The 17,902-nt window shown below is 47.5% G+C and overlaps 1 protein-coding gene across 1 annotated transcript in view; it reads right to left on the bottom strand.

Moving 5' to 3' along the window:
* IQCA1 (IQ motif containing with AAA domain 1) overlaps positions 1–17,902 on the bottom strand; it is a 1,010,495-nt gene that overhangs the window by 298,823 nt on the left and 693,770 nt on the right. The window lies entirely within an intron of this gene.

Here is a 17,902-nt window from a genome sequence, read left to right as displayed (position 1 = left end):
GCATTATTTCTAGAAGGCAAAAATCAGATTAAATCGTATTTTTACTGAAACATAAGATAAATTCTGAAAACTCCAAAATATTCCTGAACTGGCACATGGGTGGATGATTTCACAGTCATTGTGCCCAGATTGAGAGTCGTACACATCTCTTTGTCTGCTCTCCCTTAGGTGTGGTTCTCTTTCAAAATAGAGGGCAAGGGGAGTCTGCTTGGCTCCTCACCCAGCCAATGATTTCATTGTGTGTATCGTGGACACATCTTATTCTTTCAGAACAAGTGAATGATTTCTACATTTGAAATTGTTGCAATATAGGACTTCCTTTGTCAACATGCTTGCTAAGGTATTGGAATGGGAGAGATTGGTTATTGGAGGCTTGCCTGTTAAGCCAATGGTATGGGAGAGATGAGTTATTGAGTGTGGGCTTGCTAAAGCATTGGAATGGCAGAGGGGAGTCATTGAAGGAATGTGAGCTACCTCATTGGAATGAGAGAGATTAATTATTGAGGGCATGCTTCAAAAGACATTAGGATGGGACAGGGTCATTATTCTGGGAATGCCTGCTAAGTCACTTTTCTGTTGGAGAGATGAGTTATTGAGGGCACATTTGCTAAGGCATTGGAATGAGATGGAAGACTTGTTGAGGGTATGCTTGCTTAGACATTGGAATGGGAGAGATTTCCTTTTGAGGGTATTCTTGCTAAGGCACTGGAATGGGAGCAATTAGTTATTGGGGGAATGTATGCTAAGGAATTGGAATGGGGGAGTAGAGTGATTGAAGACACACTCACTAAGGCATTGGAATGGAAGAAAGAAGTTTTTGAGGGTATGCTTACAAAGCCGTTGGAATGGAGATATGAGTCATTGAGGGCATGTGTGCCAAGGCATTGGAATGGGAGACATTATTTATGGAGGTCATGGTTGCAAAGACATTGGGGCAGAGATGATGAGTTAATGAGGGCATGTTTACTAAGACATTGGAATGGGAGAGGTTGAGTTATTGAGGGCATGGGTGCTTAGGCATTCGAACAGGTAAGGTGAGTTAGTGAGGGCATGCTTGCTAAGACATTTGAATGGGAGAGATGAGTTATTGGGGGCATGCTTGCTACAGCAGTGGGATGGGGGTGATGCATTACCAAGGGCATGCTTGTTAAGGCATTGGCATGAGAGAGATTACTTGTTGAGGGCATCCATGCTAAGGCATCGGGCTGGCACAGGTGAGTATTGGAGGACATGTCTGCTGCAGCATTGTAATGGGAGGTATGGACCGTTGAAGGCCTGCCTGATGTGGCATTGGAATGGGAGAGCTGACTTATTGAGTGAATGCTTGCAAAGACTTTGGGATGGGTGCAATGAGTTACCGAGAGTAAGCTTGCTAAGGCATTGGAATGGGAGAGAATGGACAAAGGGAGGCATGTTTGCTGTGGCATTGGAAACAGATAGCTGACTTATTGAGGGCATGCATGCCATGATATTGGAAGGAGAGAGATGAGTTATGGAGTTCAGTTGGTACAATGGTAATGACAAAAAAGCTCCTTAGTTGTGATCGGCCAATGTTCTGCCTGCTCCACCTCAGATTTGACCTATTATAGCAATCATACCTGTAAAATCCCCTGCACACATTTGCTAATGCATATGGTGTTTGTGATCCCAAAGCACATTAGAGGGAGAGGAATAAGATCCTCTCACTCCACTCACTCCACAAAGGGGCTGAATACTCCCTTTTGGCCAACACTGCACATACTGGCTCTGTGCCCAGGTTCAGTATCTTGTGCATGGACAGTGTCATCTGGCCTGATTCCAAGGATTCCAACAGCACCTACACTTGTGCTCATGTTCCAGGCACACGTTCTCCTGCTTGTGTTATCACTTCACATTGATCTCCTTAGACGTGTAGGATAAATGGTAGGAATTTTAGTAAGAGCACTATCCACAACCACGCCGGATCTGCCCACTTTGAACAATGAGACACAGCAGGTGGTAGGAATGCAAGAGAGCCCAGGTGGGCATCACAGAGGGTCTTTCTTCTTTCATCATCCTATAATAAATTGCCAAAGCAACGAGCAAGGCAAGCATGTTCTACCTGCTTGATATTTCTCTTTGGGCCTCATTAGGACCCAGGCGGATTTCGCGGTGCTAAATGCACCGCGAAGCATGGCGGAAAGCCGCCGATAGCGCCATGGGGGTTGGCGGATTTACCGCCCCATTCCGACCTTGGCGGGGCGGTAAATCCCCAATCCCCATTCTGCCCTTCCCCATTCCCATTTTTGCCCCATAGGGTATAATGGGAGTGGGGAAGGAGTTAATTACGCCACCGTAAAATACGGTGGCGTAATTAACAACGAGGTCCCGTAGCGCCATGGTTTTCTCCGCCTGGTAAAACCAGGCGGAAAAGGCCGCCATGGCGCTACGGGAACTCGTAGTATGGCGGAGAGGTACGCCATGCACTACGCTGGCGTAAAACCCTCTCCGCCAGGGTCCTAATGAGGCCCTTTGTGTTACAATGGGTAGCTGAGCTGGGCGCAGAGAGTACCCCTTGCTGTACCTTGGCAAGCTGCCAAAGGGTGCAGGACAGACTGCACTAGTCCTAGAAAATTCCATTTGGAGATAGATGAGCAAGCAAGAAACCTGCCTCCATTTTTGAAATCAGCAAATACATCTGGGACACGTGTGGGAAGATATCCCCTGATAGGATCCACGAAGAATCTTAAGAGATTACATTCAGTACGTTTGGAAAATTGAGGTTCCTGCCTGAGAGGTGGATGCTTGCTGTTAATGAAAAGTGCAATATATTTGACAACACTGATTCCCATTCTACAGGGAGCATGGAACGCTGTTGCTGTTTTTAACCTACAGATTTACAGAAAGAAGGACTTAAACTGGAAAATATACCTCACAGATTCTTCTTGCAATGCCACCTGCCCATGGAAACTGAAATATTTTGAGTGCAGTGGCATTGCAATATGGCAGAAATGTAAAGTTTTATTATGTCATGTGGAAAATCCCATTAAATCCTTTGTTTTTCTTTATGTTGTGGTGGCTGTAGCCTGAGAATAGCGAGAAATTCAAAGAAAATAGTGCTAGAATGCAGATAGGAAAGCAGTGGCAAAGTCAGCAGGTTTGGCTTTTCTGAACTCCTCTGCTCATGCAGTCCTACTATTAGGTCTTAGGCACAGAGAGAGCAGGTAGAGGGTTTGCAGCACAGAAGCAGCGATAAAAAGCAGAGGAATGCAGCATCCCAGAACGTGCCTGGTTTCACAGGTGCCTTTCAGCATGCACTATCCATTGCAAGTCACAGCAATGTCCATTCTTTCCTCCGTTTGGAGGTCACGTGCCGCAGGGAAACGAATGGTGGTGCAAATGCACCTTCTGTGAGCAATGAATGAGCAACGTTAGTCATTGACGCTAATGGGCCACATATGGACCAAAACTAACTGTTATCAGCTGCATTCCATTTAGTGGATCATCCCCTCCTTTTAGATAGACTACAGGAAGTGGCAAACTTTAGTGAACAAGCAAAGAAATGGATGAAATCTTTTCTAGGAATGAGAACTATGCGGGTTTGTACTAAACAATCAGAAGCAGAGCCTATTTCAGTTAATTATGGTGTCCCACAGAGCGCCTCGGTCTCCCCGGTTCTATGCAATCTCTTTACAGCCCCTTTCTTCTACATGTTAGAAGAAAACAACATTTGCTTCTCAAGCTATGCTGACGATTCACAGTGCCTTATCCCCCCTATGGGTGCCTTAGCAGTGTCAGAAGCATATAATCTTATGCATGAGTGGATGGACATGAGCGGCATGACACTTAATCATGGCAAGACTGAGTTTATGATCAATGGCTCCAGGCCTAGACTTGCCAAACTTACCCCAGAGTATGGGCCTCATCATGAATTTGGCGGTAGCCCGTAAATCCAGCAGTAGCGCTGTTACCGCCGGATTTAAGGGTCCACCAAATCACAGCTTCGGCTGATTTCCCCCCAGCTCTGAACTGGGGGAAAATCTGCTGAGATTTTGGCAATTTTCTGCAAGTTTACCGCCGACGGGAAACCCACCAGCGGTAAAAGCGCAAAATTTCCCCATTGAGCCCAATGGGGAATGGGAAATTCTCGATTAGGCTCAATGGGGAATGGGGATTTCCTGTTCTGCCAAACCCGTGATCCGGCGCTAATAGCGCCGGTGGGTTTGGCGGTAGGGCTAATAACGACGGCGCTATTAGCGCCAGCGTTACTGCCCAACTTGTGATGAGGCCCTATGTATCTTCCCGCACTGCGGACCATGTCATCCCAACAAAGGAAAAAATAAAAATCTTAGGAGTCACATTTGATCAGACCTTGTGTATGTCTTCCCATGTTAATAGTCTGGTAGTAGCTTCAGCCTATTATATCAGACTTCTTTCGCACATTCGCTGTTTCCTATTCCAAAGGGGTTGTGAAATGATTGCTCCAGCTATCTCTTCAAAAACTGATTATTGTGCTCTTTGTTTATAGGAAGAGGAAAAAGCGAGCTTGTAAAACTCCAAGTGGTGCAGAATAGTACCATTAGAGCGATCATGGGCTTACGAAGGTTTGCACATGTGTCGGGGGTGAGGAGACAACTGCATTGGTTACCCATTGTAGAGAGGATGGATTTCAGGTTGCTCACCATCACCTATAAAACTCTTAATGATTCCCTCCCAGCTTATATTGCGAATAGATTGTCAGACAAAATGGAGGTGCGGATCCTCTGCTCTAATGGTAAAAGACTTCTGCAAATTCCAAAAACCTCACTGGAAATGGTCAGAAGGGGGGCTCTCTGGGTTGCCGCCTTGGCAAAATTGAATGGTCTCCCTCCAGATGTGAGAAACTGCCCATTATTGGATGCTTTTAAGAAAAAACTTAAAACTTTTCTATTTAAATAAGAGGGTCTAATCAAACCCCTGCTCCCTGACTAACTGGCACACATTCTCTTTGGCGCCCATTTGCCTCCGGCCCACTTTGGACGCACCTTATAAGTAATGTAATGTTACATGTGAGCCAAATCTATGTAGCCAAACTCGGCGGTGCTGACATACCACCTATGAGCCAAACGTAAGGGTCACACTAACTTTCCGCCCAAACCAAACAGTGTTGCTAATGTGCCACCAATCAGACACAAGCAGCCTAAGGACGACACCTGGGCTCTTCTGCTGGGCTGCATGGTTTCATATCCTGGCGGGTGCTAATGCTCAAACACAAGTGTTCACGCTCACGGAAATGGGGACTAATCCCTTGCCACCCTCCAGTTCAACTAGTATTCCCTGATCCTTGCTGTGCAGTGTGTACCATGTATTGTGAGAAAGAGAGATATAGAGGGGAAAGAGAGGGAGAGTTACAGAGTGAAAGAGAGAGAGACAGAGAGAGAGAGAGAGAGAGAGAATAGGAGAGAGGGAAAGAGAGAACGAGAGAGGAGAGGTAGAGAGGCAGACAGACAGACCCCAAGATAAATAGACAGACGGAGAGGGGCAGCCAGCAGAGACCAGTGGGAGACAGGAGAAAATGTGTTCAGTCGGGAATGGGAAGAGGGGTAGCAAAAGAGGATGAAGAGAAAATGAATTCAGTCCCCCTGCTCTGGGCCCCACTTCTATGACACAACCATTGACTCAACACTAACATCTAAATCTCAGTCTCACATCCAAATGAGAGTTTAATGTTGTCTGTATTACCACACTGCAGATGCCTTTCATTAATAGCTCCCATCCTCAACCTGAAACTCATCTGCCCCTAAGTACAACATTTATACCCAATACCCTTTTCTTGCCCCTCACACACCGCTGATAAACATGCCAACCGCTTCCAAATTCCAAAATGTATGCTCATGCAGGCCAGGGAAATGCCCCTGGTTGCCATCCAGCCATATGAGTTCCATGAGATCTCGGTCTACAACACACACATCATACCACACTTCTTCTTAATACACAAAATCTTACACACACCAGAAAAAAGTTTATTTTAGAGAGTCACCATTATTTTAGCAAAATCAACCTTGCTCTTCTCCTTCTGCCCCCACTAACCACTCCACCCCCTCACAGGGGAGGATCCAGCATGGTAAGAGCTGGAGGCGACTATTGAACAAGTAGTATTTTAGTGGGTAATCTGTGCCTTATAATGTGTGGTCAAAGAAAGTAGAAAGGCCAAACCATCTTTCGCCTGGGCTCCAATGCCCCGCGTCGTCAACACCACCACAGGCTACAGGCCAGTTGACGCAAGGAGTAACCTTTATCGCATCTCACTGAGTGCCAGTAGCTTCACAGCAGCATTGTAACTAACCGTTGTGTGCAGTTTAATGTCCCCAATTTATACCTCTGGTTATCACTTTCACCTGACAAGTTTACAGACTTTCCCCTCCCAATGAACCTTCATTGAAAGTATCATTAGGGACATGAATCAGTGACGTGCCTCTGGGAGCCTCTCAGTCTTATGGTGTCCAACAGGCACCCTGTTCCTTGTTCAGCTCTCTTTGCACAGCTGGCTTTGTGATTACCACTGGTTTTCTGAATTAAAATGGGGTAAGGTTGATATACTCCACTCGATTGGTGTGCTTAATGGGAGCCCCTCTGTAAATCTAGAACCAAGACCAACAGTCTAATTCTGTGTCCTATGAGAGAGGCAGAGGGATATGGATATTACTATATATCACACTGACTGACTTGGAAAGGGAATGCTAAAGTTACCAGAACCAGATATGGCCTGTTTTGTGAATTATTTCTGGATGTAGACTTGAATCAACACCTGGGGAGAAGGTCTCAGAAGAAGCCAACACAATTTAAATCTTGCACCTCCATTGATTGAGTGACCACCAAGGGTTTGGATGGATGCACCCCTTTAGCACCAAAGTTCCTACTTAAATGGATGTTTTATACCTTTAGCTGGTTGAACCTGTGAATGAGACCTGAATCCCAGAAGAAGAAGCCAACCCAAAGGGGAATCACGAGTGAGTTCTGCTGCTACCAGAATTGTTGCAAGGGTCTTTCTGACAGTGAGTATCTGCCGGGGTTTTGTGGACACCCGACTTCTGCTGACCAGAGGGAATTCAGAAACTGATAAATCCTTTCCCAAACTTGCCCGGAATATTTGCATTGACAAACTCAGGGATCCTCTGCTACCAAGGACATCTTTCTGTCCTCTATCTGCCAGACATATCATGGCACACAGAATCGCCACTGACAATACAGGTAACGGACAGACCCCGTGAGTGTGGGTACAACGTTAAGGCAACGACAAATCAACAACAAAGCAAGAAGCTAAAAAAATGTTGGAATTTCAAGAAATCCATCAGTTAACTGAACTTTCTCCACTGGACACCATCTATACTTTGTCGTATAAAATGTGTGCCATCAACAAACCCGACGACAGCACTGTAACATACCTCCGGCAGCTCATCTCTTCTACAACACTACATCCTTAGCAGTAGCACCACAATAATCCACCATGCATGAAATCCTCTTCACCCCCAGTGGGCCCCTTTCTACACCATGAAAACTCGGACATATTGCCACTGACCTTCAAACTGGTGAGGACCGGCAGCATTGACGGGCACCTATAGGAAACAGCTGAAGATACTGACTGGCAGCCTCTCTGAACACAGACTGCCTTCGGTGGGGTTTCCGAGTTCTTCCATAGTCAAGACAAATCTTTTACATTGGGACCTACACATAACATTTGGAAGAAGTGCATCATCAGGACCAGTTTCCAACACAGCCAGGTAGAAGCCGCGTGTCTCTAATATTGGTTTTTTTGGGAGACTAACCTCTTGTTGAGCAGATACAAGTCCTAGGGCATCCCATGATGTTTTGTCTGGCAAACATTGTATCTGAAAGGCCTGCTTGACTTTGGACTTTGTGAGCGAGCCTAACTTGTAGGTTCATTGCCTGAGAATATGCCTGTGAACTTTCTGAACACCTTTTACTCTGAACAACTGTGAAGCCAGACATCCTATTCTGGGAATCTAGGGCCACTTTCTGGGGTGCCTCAGCATTTTTTATCCCCGCCCCATATCTTTTTTCATTCTTTGATCTTTGTTTGTTGGCCAGCGTGACTCACTGCCATTACATTCCTTCTTACCTTATGTAATGTACAAGGTATTGAGTCGCCCAAAAGGCGTCCAGTCCCAGGGATTCCTCTCAGGATCACCATATCTACCCTAGTGCGATTGTGTCACTATAAATTGGTTTTAGGGAACAGGTTGGTGGTAGCTGTGCTTTATTTTTCTCTTCACCAAGGATCAAAGCTATTTTACCGGATTGGTAGCCCAATGTATCTTTTTGGTAGACATTGGGCTACCAATGTGTTTTTTAAATCCTGCTCCCAAACATTTTGCTTTCTAGGACTTCCCTTTGTCTGGGTGACCAGAAAGTGGCCTTGAAAAGGCTGTTCTAGCCATAAGGTTGGTCATCTGATCCTCTGACCCAGCCCCTATTTGCGTTTGTCTGGTTTTGCGCCAACCCTCTGTCACATGGGTATTTAAGTATGCCCTGCTCCCAACCCCCTTTCTCTTGTTTGATCCTGAACTTGGAGGTGGAAGGTCTGCTAACCTGCTAAATGGGTTTTCCACCTGATTTGCACATTTTGAAAGCCCTTAGTTGCAAATACTTGCTAATTGCAGTGGCTTGGGGATATCCTGGTTTGGATTCCTTCCTTTTAGAAGTCCAAACGGGGTTTCTTGAAGACTTTAGGTGATCCCGACCTCATCTGGTTGGAGCCCTTCACTTTGGGACCATTTCTTAGCTGTGTTACAACCGTAGCCCACCGTTTTCTGCCAGGATCTTCTGCTTCACTGTGGGCTTCTCCAGGCATCATGGGGGTGCTGAGAGTTCATCACTCCATCAGATCACAGCACCACCAGCCATTATTCTCATAATGGGATCATTTTCTGTGGAGCTACCTTCATCCTTCGTGCCGCCCCTGGCTGGGAGACATCTGTTTGGGTTCTCCTGTCTTCCTGAAGTCTTCTACATGGTATCTGTCACTCTGGATTGAAGGGAGATGTCTTAGGATGAACCTTTGTTCTTCTCCTGCGTCGCTGGGATCATTGTGCATTCAGGAAGCAAGGAACCGGGAACCAGATTCTGACAATTGCACATGTGGAAAGAGTTGTTCACTTGCCAGGTTTTTTTGGATCACTTTAGCCAATTCCGCTGAAACTGACAACATGAGTATCTAACTTGGTGTCCTGGGAAGGATCCTTATTCACGATATTCACCCATGGGTGTCCCACTGGTCCAAGGTAGAGATTCCTAGGAGGTGAATCATAACTACAATTCCCCATAGACTTTCAGTGGTGGACCTCCTGTTCTGTAACTTATTCTTCTGGGGTCCATCTTCCAACCTCTGTAACTCTTCCATGGGGGCTCCTGTGGCCTTCACTGGGGTCGATGGTCACAGCATCTGCACCTGTGGGGTAGATAAGACTAACCTCCAGTAGCGTAGACGGGCCTTTAACTTTCCCATGACTTCCTTTGGAGCTGTGAACGGATGCTGGAAGTCTCCTTAAAGTGACTCTTGTGTACTTATCTACCATTGGTATTTTTGTCCTAAATCCCTAGGGGTTCAGTGAGCTCTCGGCCAAGTTTCACCATTTGTGTACCTACCTGGGATTTTATATGCATTTTTAAAGTCACCCCTTTCCTTTCTGCCATGGTAAATGTCCTTGAAACACTGCAACTGCATCTAGTAACACTGTGCATATTTTTTTCATGAAACATACTAGGAATGTAACTGTTATTGAAATGTTTATTGATTCTCTGAAGCTTTTGCTAAGGTTTAATAGGGTCCATACTGTGTTGACCTATTACCCCTGCCTGAGATGTAAGCCGTGTTGCTCTGCCTATGCTACCCATGATTAAGAGAGGTTGGGCTTTCCTTTCTAGTCAGGTGCTTTAGCCTCCCCTCTGGGGTTAGTTGTAGCATCCTGAAGGGAGGGTGGTGCAGAAAATGCCTTAACATAAACAATTCACTTACCTTTTACAATTCAGGGCTCGAGTCCTACAAAAAGAGCGGGATTCTGGCAGTGGGGAGGGATGTCACAGGCACTGAATGTAAATTGAAAGACATTTGCATATTTAATTTTAAGATGTCTTTCCCAACTCAAGGAACTCCACAGGACAAAAGGACTTTCCAAGAGAGACAGATGTTTTAAAACATTGCTTGCTAAATAGAAAAGGTGTGCACCTTTTATAGCCAGTTTTTATACCACCTAGCCCCACTTAATGCTCGCTCAGCCATCAAACACTCTGCCAACATCATCCTCACTCTTACCGAGACGTGGTTCAATGCCAGCTCAGTCACTGCTTTTGGCTTTTTTCTCCCTGATGGCTACAAGATCTTCTCCAAACCTCACCCTAACCATGCTGGCATTGGGGTTGCCCTGATTTTCCCTGAGTGGGTCCCTTCCTCCCTCATACCTACCCAGCCTTACTCTTCCTTCGAAAGCGCGGTCTGCAAGTTGGTCATCTCTCCCTCCTCTGCGCTGACCGTTGCCACTATCTAGAGGCCACCTGGCTCTACCACCCTGTCCCTCTCTGAATGGGCCGATTTCTGCTCCTCTCTCCTCACCCCACCTCTAAGCTCATACTCATTGGCGATTTCAGCATCCATCTGGACTCCTCTATCATGGCATCCACTCTCTTCCGTGACTTTTGCACCTCGCTCTCCCTCTCCATTGTCCCTTCTGGTCCAACCCACTCGGCTGGACACACTCTTGATGCCCTCATCTACTATGATGTTCCCCTCTCCTCCCCAGTGATCACCCCTCTCTCCTGGCCAGACCACTCTCTCCTCTCCTCACAACTGGGTTCTCTCAGATCTCTGACTGCACCTCCTCCAGCGCTGCCAACCTCATTCATGAACATTCATCCGATGAAATGAGCGTCAGCTGCTGCCTTCCCATCCACCTTCATCCCCGCACTCCCCCCACCGCAGACTCTACCTCTGACTCTGCTCTCAGCAACCTCCATCTGGCCATTACCAACACTCTGGACATTCTTGCCCTAGTCATGAGGATCCACCTAAAACCTGACTCTAAGCATTACACGTGGTACAACTCTGAACTTGCAGCCCTGAAACACAAGTGCAGAGCTGCGGATTGGAAGTGGCCATACTCTGGCTCACCCTCTGACAAATTGGCCTGTCGCTTTCTCTAAAGACAATACAGACTTGCTATCCGTGCCAAGAAAAGGGCCCACATCCAGGTGCACGTGTCTGGTGCATCCAACAACACAGCTGAACTCTTTAAAATCTGCAGTAAACTAGCCAACCCTTTTGCAGTTTCCTCATCATCCCTCCCCTCCAACACCTCTGCAATGCATTGGCCACACACTTTACTACAAAAACTCAGGACAGCCTGAGCACACTTGCCCCCCGTACACCCTCTTGCCTCCTATGGCCTCTCACCCTCCTTCTTCCTTTTCGTCCTCCTTCTCCACTATCATGCCTGATGAAGTCACCAAAGTTATCCGTTCCATGAAGGTCTCCTCCAAACAGGTTTCCCCCTGCTCCTCCAGACCCATTAAGGACAATATTGGCTCTCTTGCCCCAGCTGATTTCTGCAACCACTCTTTCACCACTGGATCTTTCCCCTCCTCCCTCAAGCACTCCCTTGTGTGCCGCTCCTGAAAAAACCCTCGGCAGACCCCACTTGTCCAGCCACTATCACTCTATATCTAACACCCCCTTCCTCAGGAACCTCCCGGAGAAGCTGGACTTTCCCCAACTTACCTCACACACTGAACTTGTTGGTTGCCTCCACAACCACCAATATGGATTCTGAGCATCCAGAGGCACAGAAACTGCTCTTCTGAACACATGTGAGGGACTGCTCGCATCTCTGGATTCCAACTCTCAAGCTGTCCTCATTCTACTTGATCTCTCCTCTGCTTTTGACATGGTAAACCACTCCATCCTCATAAAACAGCTCTATTGTACCCTGGTTATCTAGGAGCGGGCACTGGACTGGCTGACCTCCTTTCTCAGTGTCCGTCCCAAGTAATTTTGGGCACTTTCTCCTCCCCTACCTCTTTCTTCGCCTGTGGCGTCCCCCAGGGCTCCAACCATTCTCCCTGGCTCTTTAACACTTACCTTGCTCCGCTGGCATACAACATTTCTACCTTCTCCCCTAACTTCCAGTGTTACGCAGATGACACAAAACTCTTCTTTAAACTTCCCTCGGACCCTCTCCTTACTTCTTCCATCATTCGGTACTGCCTATCTGCAATCCAGTCCTGGTGCACTTCCAACAATCTCTGCCTCAATGCCAGCAAGACTGAGATCCTTCCTATTGGGACTCTTGCTCCCTCTTTCTTCCCCTCACTCTGGCCATCCTCTATGGGCTCTTCCCATCTCCTTCATCCGAAGCCAGAAACCTTGGAGTCATTTTTGACTCCTCTCTTTCCTTCCTCCCATCCAGGACCTTGCCAAGAAGTCCCACTTTCAACTCTTGCTTCTCAATCCCCTTTTTCACCTTCCCCCAGAAGATCAATGTCTCCAGAGCTTTGGTTCTCTCTAGGCTAGACTACTGCAATAGCCTTTTCCTGAATCTACCCTCTTCCTCTCTGCGACCCCTCCAGCTAATCCAGAATAGGGCACTGAGACTTATGCTTGGCCTCAAGCCCAGGGACCGCATCTTTCCAGCCCTACAAATACTCCACTGGCTCCTGGTCGCTGCAAGGATCAAATTAAAATCCCTCTGCATCATTCATAAGGTTGTCTGGGGCCAGGGACCCTGCTATCTACAACTTGCTCTTACTACTCCCCCACTCGATCTTTACGTTCCTCTGATACCAACTCCCTGTGTGCCAAGCACTTCACTAAACAGAGGGCTGGTGGCCGATATTTTTCCTCGGCGGGCTCCCTCTTATGCAACAGCCTCCCCCTTCCTCTTCATCCTGAGCCGGATATCCTCAAATTCCAGAAGCTTCTCAAGACTTGCCTTTTCACCTCCTCCTTCCCCTCCTCCCTCCTCTGCTAATCCCACGGTTGCTGAGATTGGTGACCAGGGCCCTTATGGGTCCTTCTGTGCCCTAGCCACATACAACCAATCACCTTCCACCTCCGCCCGCTCCAAGCACTTCCCTGCCACCCACGCCCTATGCCACTGTAGGCCTGCACTTACCTATTTATTGGCAGCTGACCTCTCCCTAGCACTTCCTCCACTGGGCCCTTACATTTGCTGCTCACTTAGGAGTACAGGCACTCCTAGCACTTACCCCCCACTCCCTCTTCCCCTCTCCTCTCTCTGTACGTGCACGTTCTGAATGCTCACAAGGCCTAGTAGGTCCATCGTAATCCTTCAGTGTTTTAATTTGTCTCAATCCCATGTTCCATCCCTGTTGCTCTGTGGGCGCTTTGAAACACAATTTACTTGCCGTATAAGCGCATTACAAATGCACAATAAATAATTAAATAAATCTTACAATGTGTAAGAAAACGTGCCTTGTACAGCAGAAAGTCAATATGAGTGTTTCAGGGCAATCTGTTCAGAGATTCTTTTGGTCTCATGGTTACATTTCTTGTGTCCCCGCAGAGTGACATGGATTCGAATCCCGGGCACTTTGCTGTGTCATCAAGTGAACGCCTCTTCAATAATGTGACTAATGTATGTGCAATCAAGACGTCACCTGTATCTTATGTAACCACTGAATCAAGTTTACGTACATTTTCATGTAACAGCGCTTCGATGCCTCTGGGCTGCAAGTGCGCTATACAAATGCAAAGAAATAATAAATAAAAAAGAAGCACTTTTTTTTTATTGGTCCCTCTTGAGCGCTGGTAAAGTATTTTTTTCTGGCCTGCGTGTTGGAGGTGGCAAGTTTCCCCCTCCCAGCCATCCTCATTGGTGCCACATTTCTTGCAGGAAGGAAAGCACCAAGAGGCCATGGAAAAACCCACACCACGCGAGAGCCAACACCCAAACGATTGGGCGTCAGCCATTTAAAAATATTTGTTTTTTTTTGTCCAGGGCTCCAGTCACATGCAGAGGGCAACTTTCAGAGGAAGTGTGGAAGTGCCACGCACGCTAGCGCCTCGGGACCTTGCTTGTGGCGCAATCCCCCAGCTGTCAGGGTGTGCGTCAGAGGTGATGCGCTTCAGCTGGAGCCTAGAGTACACCACCAATAACCTCATCTTTTCCAGGGCTGCAGACACGCCAGGAAGGGCGATGCTGCTGGCAGCGCTGGAGATGGAAGTGCCAGGCCTTTGTGGGCATGGGTATGGGCTACACTTGCTGTTTACCATGGAGACCATTTCCCTGGAAGAAGCAACAGCAAACAGACTGGTGTGCCAGGGGTTGCTGCACCCCGATACACAGCTAGACCGTCGTTTCTCCCTCCTTGAAGGGGTGCAATGGTCAGATTGCTTTCCAGTAATGCCATTACCCCAAGTGACACACTCATCACAGGGGGGAGAACGAGGGAGAGAGGGGTACCGAAAAATGTCATTCACTCATGTTCTGCACATAATCGGAACCCATTTTCTTAAAGGTTGGTCAATGTTGGCCTTGTTTCCTGCATGTATCACTTTTGGTGGAGCTCTCTTTATTCTTTGCACAGCCAGGCCCCAAATTCATTTTTCACGTGCACATGATAATCTCATTCGGCGCCATAACAAGCAGTTGACATAATATATTCCATGTGCTACTTGTACAGCTTTCATCCGAAACACTACGTCCCAGCTGCTATGCGCAATATCCATTTCACTCATGGCGAGGGGGCCACAATCACTTAAGCGTTAGTTAGATGTTGAAAGCACTGATTTGTGTTTCAAAGAGCATTGTAAGTTTCTGGAAGTGCGTTTTATTGCCGACTTCAATCCCCTGTAAAGAGATATTGAGGTAGGGTGAAAGGAAAGGGGCGTGGGGGAAAGGGGAAAGGTGTGGGGTGAAGTGGGAAGTGAAATCGGGCAATTACTTTGCACCGGTTTGGAGCTTAGTTAGGGCTTTGGGGAGCAGAGTGAGGTGGGGATTATGAAAGCGACATCTCAGGCATGTAGTTCTCACCCTCTTCCCCAATAGGGTCTGCAGCCAGGTCCGTCTTCTTCCCGGGCGTTCTCGCTGATGATGGATGCAAGGGGGAAGCCAGGGCCGTCTTCTTCCCGGGCGTTCTCGCTGATGATGGATGCAAGGGGGCAGCCAGGTCCGTCTTCTTCCCGGGCGTTCTCGCTGATGATGGATGCAAGGGGGAAGCCAGGGCCGTCTTCTTCCCGGGCGTTCTCGCTGATGATGGATGCAAGGGGGAAGCCAGGGCCGTCTTCTTCCCGGGCGTTCTCGCTGATGATGGAAGGAAGGGGGAAGCCAGGGCCGTCTTCTTCCCGGGCGTTCTCGCTGATGATGGATACAAGGGGGAAGCCAGGGCCGTCTTCTTCCCGGGCGTTCTCGCTGATGATGGATGCAAGGGGGAAGCCAGGGCCGTCTTCTTCCCGGGCGTTCTCGCTGATGATGGAAGGAAGGGGGAAGCCAGGGCCGTCTTCTTCCCGGGCGTTCTCGCTGATGATGGATGCAAGGCGGAAGAGAGGTGGAGGAATGGAAGGCTTTGTATAATCATAACCATCACTATGGCTACGGCAATCTTCCAAACCCTCGTTTTTCACCCTGCCATGCCATTGCAGAAGGAGAAATATCCACACCCAAATCAGGCTTGGCACCACCCGAAAAGGAGCAGTCTGGCCCGAGCTTCTAAGTCGCATTTCTTTTGCATGACACCAAAGGCCACCCCACACATCATTCCGCCTCAATGGATATCATCCTTGGGGTGCAGCTGGGGCACTAGACACAGCAAGCCTGGGACCTACATCTGGGCATACCCCTCCCAGCTGGGGTAGCTAATGCAAAACTGAAGAGTGTTGCTCGGAAGGTTCTCAATCGATCAAACCCACTGCCATGGCTTTGGGAACCCCGCCAAACTTCTGATGTTCAACCTGCAATGCTATTGCATAAGAGGAAAAGGCTTTTTCAAATCAGGTTGGTCCTAACCCAAAAGGGTCAGTGTAGTGTGAACTGCTAGGTCACATCGCTTCTGCACAAGACCAGAAGCAAACCCAGAAATGTTTCAGCCTCATCGTGTTACATCTCACTGATGACACCGAATAAGACCAGCAAAGGTCTGGGGTTGATATAACCTAGCACTTGAGCCCTTTTTGGGGTGAGTCCACACCTGATGTCAATATGGATTTCCCCCCACTATAATAGAGCAGCAGGCTCATAAACTATAGCTCGCAGTAACCCTTTTAAACCTGTCTCATATGCCCCATGGTGTGGCCATTACCTGTGGCACACCACCTGAAAAAACATGCAAGTGATTACAGCCATGATGAGACACATTTCCTGTATTAGTACCCGGCGAGAGACAATCAGATTGTTAGATGTAATCTGATTGGCTGTCGCCCGGTCCATACCCCAAACAGAATCCATCGAATCTTCATCCCTGGTGGGGGTGTGTGGCAGCCCCTCAGCCAATGAGGAGGCTGAAAATGGGGCAATCCCTGCTCCGAGCCTCCACATGGCTGGAGGCTGCATTCATCCCCCGCCGGGGATTCAGATAAGTGTTTTCTTTCTTCCTCCCCCCTCCCCTGCAAACAATCCCCTCCCTGCCCTCCCAATCCCACTTACCTTCTTTTTTCTCCTTTTTCAGGAGAAAACGTGCTGAGAACACTTCTGTCCCCAGCGCGTCCACTCCCGATGGGCGCCATAGAAAGGGAAAACGGACTCCGTTTTCCCTTTCCCGGCTGCCATTTTTTTGGATATTTTCTTTTTTTTTCTGTTCCGAAACTCTGCAGCGTTTCGGAACAGAAAAAGAATGCTACTAGTACCCTGGTTTTGCAGGCCCGGTTACTAATAGCAATAAGCCCCTCGCTGTGGGGGCATTAACGAGTCAGGTAATTCCCCGGCGCCTTGGTCAAGGCCCGAATGCAACTTTGGCCATTACCTGACTCAATAATGCCCCCGCGGCTCTGGGCTTATTGCTTAATTAAACAAAGCTCTACATTGTTTCAGGACACCAATAAAACTGAATCACAAAAATAAGTTTCTTGAAGCAATCTATTGTATTTCTATGATGTCTGCATACACAAATATTTTGTATTTTCGTAGCCCTTCAAATGCTATTTACATGAAAAGCAAGTGGAATGACTGCGTCCCACAGTAACTAGAAGCAGGTACCTATGTTACACAATTTCAATAGGTGTGCGTCTTCTAGTCTTTAAAGTACAATAATGCAACCTAGATTATATGTTTTTGAGCTCATCTCTAATTGTATTCTGGTACTTGAAATATTCTATTAATGATATGGGTTATTAATCTACAAACATTCAGGTTCTATACCTTTTTTTAACATGCATTGTCAATTTGTCCTCCCACAACCACTCTTACCATGCCCCAGTTGGCGTGAGTTCCCAGAATGTTTGATTCCTATTTCCACAGGGTGACCAGATGTCCCAATCTAAGGCCCCCATGTCCCCCACATCGCCAGTCAGAGAGGTCTATCATTAAAAACCACGTTCCTGTTTTGGGAAAGGGAGGCTGGCCACTGCAGAAATGCAACAATTCAAGCTGACATTTTACATAATAGAACAGTGTATCAGCTTCCCATTACCACCTCTGACGTCTTACACACCAGGAGCCTCGAACCGCCAACCTTTTTGTTCATTGCTGTATGCATTTACTGACTGCAGGACGGGAAATGGTTAAAAAACACACATACCAAAGCCCATAACAACAATCAAAGCAAACGCTCCTTTGTTATTAACATGCTTACTGTCACAGCGGCATCGGCAGTTTATATATAGGAGAAGTGCTGGAAATATTTATTTTAATGCGTGATCCTATGGGGTGGGGAGGGAGCGATGGAGGTTGGGGGTGGAGTGGGGGAGTTTGAATGGGCTGAACGTGCTAGTCCTACTTTT

This window comes from Ambystoma mexicanum, chromosome 9 (genome assembly GCF_040938575.1).
Source record: "Ambystoma mexicanum isolate Mex_15411 chromosome 9, UKY_AmexF1_1, whole genome shotgun sequence".
In the NCBI taxonomy this organism is placed as follows: domain Eukaryota; kingdom Metazoa; phylum Chordata; class Amphibia; order Caudata; family Ambystomatidae; genus Ambystoma; species Ambystoma mexicanum.
The sequence above is the reverse complement of the archived record's forward strand: the minus strand, read 5'-3'. Positions and strand labels throughout refer to the sequence as shown.